Genomic DNA, 7,826 nt, shown 5'->3' with positions numbered 1-7,826 from the left:
ACCACCAGCAGCCGGCACAGTGTTAACAAGGCATGCTGGATCCATCGTTCTCATTTGTTTTACGCAAAATCTGACTCTACCATCTGAATGTTTCCAACAGAAATCGAGACTCATCAGACCAGGCAACATGTTTCCAGTCTTCAACTGTCCAGTTTTGGTGAGCTCGTGCAAAATTGTAGCCTCTTTTTCCTATTTGTAGTGGAGATGAGTGGTACCGGTGGGGTCTTCTGCTGTTGGTAGCCATCAGCTCAAGGTTGTGCGTGTTGTGGCTTCACAAATGCTTTGCTGCATACCTCGCGTTGTAACGGAGTGGTTATTTCAGTCAAAGTTGCTATTCTATCAGCTGGAATCAGTCGGCCACATTCTCCTTGACATCTAGCCATCCAACAAGGCATTTCGCCCACAGGACTGCCGCAGACTGGATGTTTTTCCCTTTTCACACCATCTTTGTAAACCGTAGAAAGAAATGATTGTGAATGAAAATCACAGTAACTGAGCTGATTGTTGAACTACTCAGGACCGGCCCGTCTGGCAACCAACACCCATTGCCACCGCCTAAAATTCTCAAATTCACCTTTTTTCCCATTACATCAGCTTTGGCAGTTCAGGAGATTGTCTTGACCAGGACATAAGATGCATTGAAGCATGCCATGTGATTTGTTGATTAGATAATTGCATTATGGAGAAATGACACAGGTGTCTATAATACTCCTTTAGGGCGAGTGTACTATTTTTAGTATACTTTATGTCGCAGAGATTACAGTGTTCTAGTCGTATACTTGTAAGTGTACTGTTTCATACTCCAGTGGGACTAAATTGGCCCACTTTCTTGTATCTACTTTAACGATAACAGTTAGCAAACTTTGCGTACACAACTAGTTATCTGTATGTTTGGTAGTTTGTATCTGCAAGTTATACTGAAAAGATGAAACTTTATAGGTATACTGGATAGTTTTACTAATTAAATACTTTGTACACTTTGAAGTAGATTCTCAGTAAACTACTAGTTTAGTAGTTTATACCTACAAGTTGATTACTCATAAGTTTCTTTAAGTGAGACGTTACATCATCTTTAAGTATCCTTTGTCCCTCTTTAGGTTTTTAATGTGTATAAAATGTTGTTATATGAATATCTGAACTTACAAAACTCCAAAGAAAGTAATCTGCTGTTAAACAAAAACATGTTATCTCGATTCATGCATTCTTTTTTAAACACGTTAATGTGGGTTAAGTTTCATAAAAATAAAGCAATAATTATTTTGAACAAGCCTGAAAAAAAGATTATGAATTGGATTCAGACGGATAATCAAAGTAGTAGTAGGATGGAGCGATCAACACTCCAAAGCTTGACTGTAAATTATTACCTAAATCAGTCGCCATTTAATTCCATAACGTTACAGTTTTGATGTCAGATGTTTCATGTTCAGATGATCGTGTTAGGATTACATGTGTTAGTATCTGTTGTGTCTTTTTTCTTCTCTCTTGTGTTTTTTTTTTTTTTTGGAAATTCTGTACAGAAGATGTGGACTAGCGCCCTCTACCATATAACAATGAAAACACAGATTCTAGGAGCACAAGTATAGATCAAATACTATTTAGACTTTTTGTAAGTATAAATCAAGTATACTTAAATGTCATTTTAAGTATATTTCTGAGAAGTGCATAAAGCCCCATTTCATAAAGCCAAAGTACATAAAGCCCATTACCATTTCTCTACATAAAAAGTAAATTAAAAGCATACATTCCTATTTTTAGTTTAAAAGAAGTATACTAATAGCACACTTGAATAAACTTCTTTTTCGTAAGGGTATCTTTCCTTTGAAAGTCACATTTCTAGCATTTGTAAAACTGCATTTTTCCATCTCAAAAAATGTATCTAAATTACAACCTATGTTCTTAATGTCAAATGCAGAAGTGTTATTTCATGCATTCTTGACCACAAGGTTAGATTATTGTAATGCTTTATTGGGTGGCTGTTCTGCACGCTTAATAAACAAACTCCAGTTAGTCCAAAATGCAGCAGCTAGAGTTCTTACTAGAACCAGGAAGTATGATCATATTAACCCAGTTCTATCAACACTGCACTGGCTCCCTATCAAACATCGTATAGATTTTAAAATCTTGCTTATTACTTACACTCACCTAAAGGATTATTAGGAACAACTGTTCAATTTCTCATTAATGCAATTATCTAATCAACCAATCACATGGCAGTTGCTTCAATGCATTTAGGGGTGTGGTCCTGGTCAAGACAATCTCCTGAACTCCAAACTGAATGTCAGAATGGGAAAGAAAGGTGATTTAAGCAATTTTGAGCGTGGCATGGTTGTTGGTGCCAGACGGGCCGGTCTGAGTATTTCACAATCTCCTCAGTTACTGGGATTTTCATGCACAACCATTTCTACGGTTTACAAAGAATGGTGTGAAAAGGGAAAAACATCCAGTATGCGGCAGTCCTGTGGGCGAAAATTGCCTTGTTGATGCTAGAGGTCAGAGGAGAATGGGCCGACTGATTCAAGCTGATAGAAAAAAGAGAAAGTGAAAGTGATGTGACATACAGCCAAGTATGGTTACCCATACTCAGAATTCGTGCTCTGCTTTTAAACCATCCAAAGTGCACACACACAGCAGTGTACACACACTCGGGAGAAGTGGGTATCATTTATGCTGAAGCGCCCGGGGAGCAGTTGGGGGTTCGGTGCCTTGCTCAACACCTCAGTCGGGTATTGAGGGTGGAGAGAGCGCTGTACATTCACACCTACAATTCCTGCCGGCCGAGACTCGACTCCACAACCCTTGGATTGCAAGTCCGACTCTCTACCATTAGGCCACGGAACAATTCCTAGAAAACTTTGACTGAAATAACCACTCGTTACAACCGAGGTATGCAGCAAAGCATTTGTGAAGCACAACACGCACAACCTTGAGGCTGATGGGCTACAGTTGAAGGACCCCACCGGGTACCACTCAAACAAATAGGGAAAAGAGGCTACAATTTGCACGAGTCACCAAATTGGACAGTTGAAGACTGGAAAAATGGTTGCCTGGTCTGATGATCTCGATTTCTGTTGAGACATTCAGATGGTAGAGTCAGAATTTGGCGGTGTAAACAGAATCAGAACATGGATCCATCATGCCTTGTTACCACTGTGCAGGCTGCTGGTGGTGGTGTAATGGTGTGGGGGATGTTTTCTTGGCACACTTTAGGCCCCCTTAGTGCCAATTGGGCATCGTTTATATGCCACGTGCCTACCTGAGCATTGTTTCTGACCATGTCCATCCCTTTATGACCACCATGTACCCATCCTCTGATGGCTACTTCCAGCAGGATTAATGCACCATGTCACAAAGCTCGAATCATTTCAAATTGGTTTCTTGAACATGACAATGAGTTCACTGTACAGTCACCAGACAAAACTCACCACCCAACAGAGCATCTTTGGGATATGGTGGAACGGGAGCTTTAGTGCCCTGGATGTGCATCCCACAAATCTCCATCAACTGCAAGATGCTATCCTATCAATATGGGCCAACAATTTCTAAAGAATGCTTTCAGCACCTTGTTGAATCAATGCCACGTAGAATTAAGGCAGTTCTGAAGGCGAAAGGGGTTCAAACACAGTATTAGTAAGGTGTTCCTAATAATCCTTTAGGTGAGTGTATAAAGCCCTGAATGGTTTAGCACCTCAGTATTTGAAGCTCTTATTGCATTATAGTCCTTCATGTCTGCTATGATCTCAAAACTTTTGGCCCTTTGATAATACCTAGAATATCAAAATCAACTGCGGGCGGCAGATCCTTTTCCTATTTAGCGCCCAAACTCTGGAAAAATCTACTTAACACTGTTTGGGAGGCAGACACACTCTTGCAGTTTAAATCTAGATTAAAGACAACAAAGCTTTGACACAGGTGCGTTGTACTGTGAGGCCACCCTCTTTATAAATAGCATATGTGAGCCTGGAGCACAGAAGCAGTCCTAAGTAGCACAGGTATATTTGTAGTAATAGACAACAATACATTGTATGGGTCAAAATTATCCATTTTTCTTTTATGCAAAAAATCATTAGGATATTAAGTAAAGATCATGTTCCATGAAGATATTTTATATTTATGTAATTTACCTAATCAAAATAACAAAATTAATTAGCAAAATAAAATCCATATTTGCCAATTTGAAATATGTTGACATATAAGAGAGCAGGCAGATCTGTAATCAAATCAGATCAATTTATTGCGCTACAGTGTGTAAAAATCTATAGTGTGTGCATGGACTATCAACACTGTCATGTTCAATACAATATACACAATACAAAGAATACTGAACACAGTATACACATTATACATACTATACACAGTATTTACATTATACTCAAAATTATTTACTGACGATGGGATCCAAAGGCACTGATATGCAAATTGAGTAGAAAGACAGAACGATAATAAATGCTCTTTTTTGCAGTGAGAAGGATGTTTTGAGTTTAGAAATTTACAGTCTGTTGTTAGAATACATTAAATTCTGATGTCAAAATATCAATGACAATTGATTTCCCATAATTTTATATCTGATATCTAACTTAAAACATTTAATATATAAAGCAATAATAATAAATAATAGTATAATAAAAATAATAAATAATGATAAAATGTTGGTGATATAAAAAAATTAATGACTTTTAGTAGTTATTTTGGGAGAAACTGCACTCGCTATATTTAGATTAAATGAGACGTTCTGTGATCAGTGGTGCAGTTTTATCTCTGAATGGACTGTCATATGTCTCGTTACGTTACTCAGATGTTTGAAGGTCCTTCCACACTGAGGGCAAGCGTAAGGGTTTTCTTGTGTGTGGATCCTTGTGTGCGTCTTCAGATGCTCTTTCCGCGTGAAGCTCTTGGGACAGCGGTGACAGCTGTGAGGCCGCTCTCCGGTGTGAATCCTGTGAGTCCGCTCTCCACGTCACTAATACTACTGAATCTCTCCAGACAACTCTTACAAGTGAATCTGCTCCCACACTGCGGGCAGGTGAACGGCTTCTCTCCGGTGTGAATCCTTATGTGAGCCTGAAGGTGACTCTTTTGCGTGAAACTCTTTCCACACTGAGGGCAGGTAAGAGAGGTTTTAGATCTTCTGTTTCGTGACAAACTCTTTACCATTTAAAGACTCGTGTCCGGCTCTCTGAAACTGATGTTCCTCTTCCACTTCTTGACTCTCCTCTTTCACCTCCATCAGCTCTGAAATGAACAAAAATCAAAAAAGGGAATAAACAGCAAGTTTTATTCAGACCCCACATATAATAAATTCTTATGTTATATACAGATAAAAATAAAATTCTGAACAGATATATAGATAAAAGACACATGTCAAACACATCGTATAAATTACATATTTGCACACACACAAAAAAAAAAAAAAAAAAAAAAAAAAAACATATTTGCACACACACACACACACACACACACACACACACACACACACTCTCTTCCTCAGCCACTACAGCACACACAAAAGTTAACACACCATGCGCACCCGGCACACACACACTCAAGCTGCTCAGTCATTTGCACACCACACACACATCTACACACACACACACACGACACACTCACTCTCACACATTACACACACACACACAACACACACACAACACATACACTCCTCCTCTCTCTCACACACACACACACACACACACACACACACACTCTCTTCTCTCTCTCAAGACACACACACACGCACACACACTGCACATTTATGTTTTTTTCTCTCCTGTATCACACACACACACCATCTCTCTCTCTCTCTCTCATCGATCTCTCTCAGCGTTTTAACACACAAAACACACATTGCAGTCATTCACACACACTACACACACTCTCAGTATCTCTCTCTCTCACAACACACACACACACACACGCTTTTTACACACACTCACTCACTCTCTCACACATCAGACACACATACCTTAGCGTCTCTCTCACTCTCTCTCGCATTGATCTCTCTCTCTTTTCGACTCACACACACACACACACACACACACACACCACTCACTCTCAGATCTCTCCTCTTCCTAAGAAGTTGGCGACAGCACACACACCCTCTCTCTCTCTCTCTCACACACACACACACACACACACACTCGCCTCGTCCTGGACCTGGACCTGTACCTGGACCTCAACCTTCACAACCTGCTCTCTACTACCATCAGCCTACACCACAGCAGCTGAGACCCCAACAGTTTGGACCTTAGTGCACCACAGGGCCCTCTCTCCACATGAGGACCAGACATCAAACACAACCACAAAAGACCGAGGCATTTTAAAGCTCGTGCTCCAGCGAGGAACGACATCATCTTGCAGCTAGAGCAGTCAGCCCCGGTCCACACCCACATGCAGGCCCGAACAGCATGAGCAGAGGAGCTATGCTGGCAGCAGGCCGGGCATAAGAGCCAAATCCCACACCAACCTGCTAGAGATTAAGGACCCTGCTCAGACTTAATATACACACGGCTGGAACCAGTATAGTAGTGAGTAAACAGACAGTTAGCGACACCAAGCACGTTCAGCAATATATGTAGCTGTATAAAAAAAAAAAAAAACAAAAAAAAAAAGAACACATTCAAATGCAATACACATAAGAGCTCTTTGATCCTTGATACTGTGTTGGGACTTGGGTTTGTATCACTCTAGAGCAAATAGTTAAGATTTGTTGATACATGAATTTTTTTTTACATTTGTTGACTAAAATGAGATCATTAACTATTACAGATGTGGAAATATACAAGGGTCATTAATTCATTCCAGTTTTGGCGAGCGGCTACCCAAAACTATGAAGACCTCAGATTTTAGAAAAAAACATTTCAGACATTATGGACATAATAATACTAATATTACAGGAAACATGGCGCATTACAAAACTGATGAAGTCACTCTTTGTTGCCTCCAGGATTACTGTGAAATATTGTTATTATGGCCTCTATAAAAACATGAAAAAATCACACACGTGGAAGAGATTCAGGGGGGCATCATAATTCTGGCACAAACAAGTTGAAATGACAAATACATCCAAAACAACAGCTTAAAAAAGAAGAATCACATAGTAGAAATGGCTCAAAATTCAACAAGCAACTTACCCAAAAACCACCACAAGTAAAGATGTTTTCTTATGCGCGCTCTGTATTCCTCCTTCTGAATCTCCAATACTATAGATGAGAAGAGAATCTTTGAAATCTCTCCTTGCGGAACCACAGTCAAATAAAACCACTTCCAGGCCCAGGGGAAGTGTGTTGATTCAGCTGTGGAGTGCGGTCTAAATTGCCAGCCAGGGTGGACAGGGGTCTCTTCCTGACTAGCAGCAGTTACCACCAGAGAGAAATGGGAATAACCACGGATATTTTTGGGACAGAGCTTCCTCGCACAAAATATTGTTGTGTGACTGAGTGATGAGCAAGAAAATAACACTGATGTGACCAAGTGAATGAAAAACGGTGAAGAGCTTCGTGATGTGTGTGTGTGTGTGGTGTGTGGGGAAGTCTGCTGTCGAAGTGCGTCGGTCTGTACCTGGTCCCATGGTGTGTGTTGAGGGTGAGAGGAGACTCTCTGGAAGGGACACCTACAAGTTGTCATTTGGGGCATGGATGTGGTTGCTCAACAGTGGATGTACATGATCTCAGATTTAGATCCACTTCTCTTTCAGAGGCATTCATCACAGTCAAGCCATCACTAACACACCTATCAGACCACAGTCAAGTTACTGTTTACATAAAGAGCACACAACAACATACGGGCATACACATTCACGACAGCCCAGTACAGCTCACGTACAACATTAGAGA

Source organism: Cyprinus carpio, chromosome B2 (assembly GCF_018340385.1).
Source record: "Cyprinus carpio isolate SPL01 chromosome B2, ASM1834038v1, whole genome shotgun sequence".
NCBI classification, from domain to species: domain Eukaryota; kingdom Metazoa; phylum Chordata; class Actinopteri; order Cypriniformes; family Cyprinidae; genus Cyprinus; species Cyprinus carpio.
Note: the sequence above shows the minus strand (reverse complement) of the source record.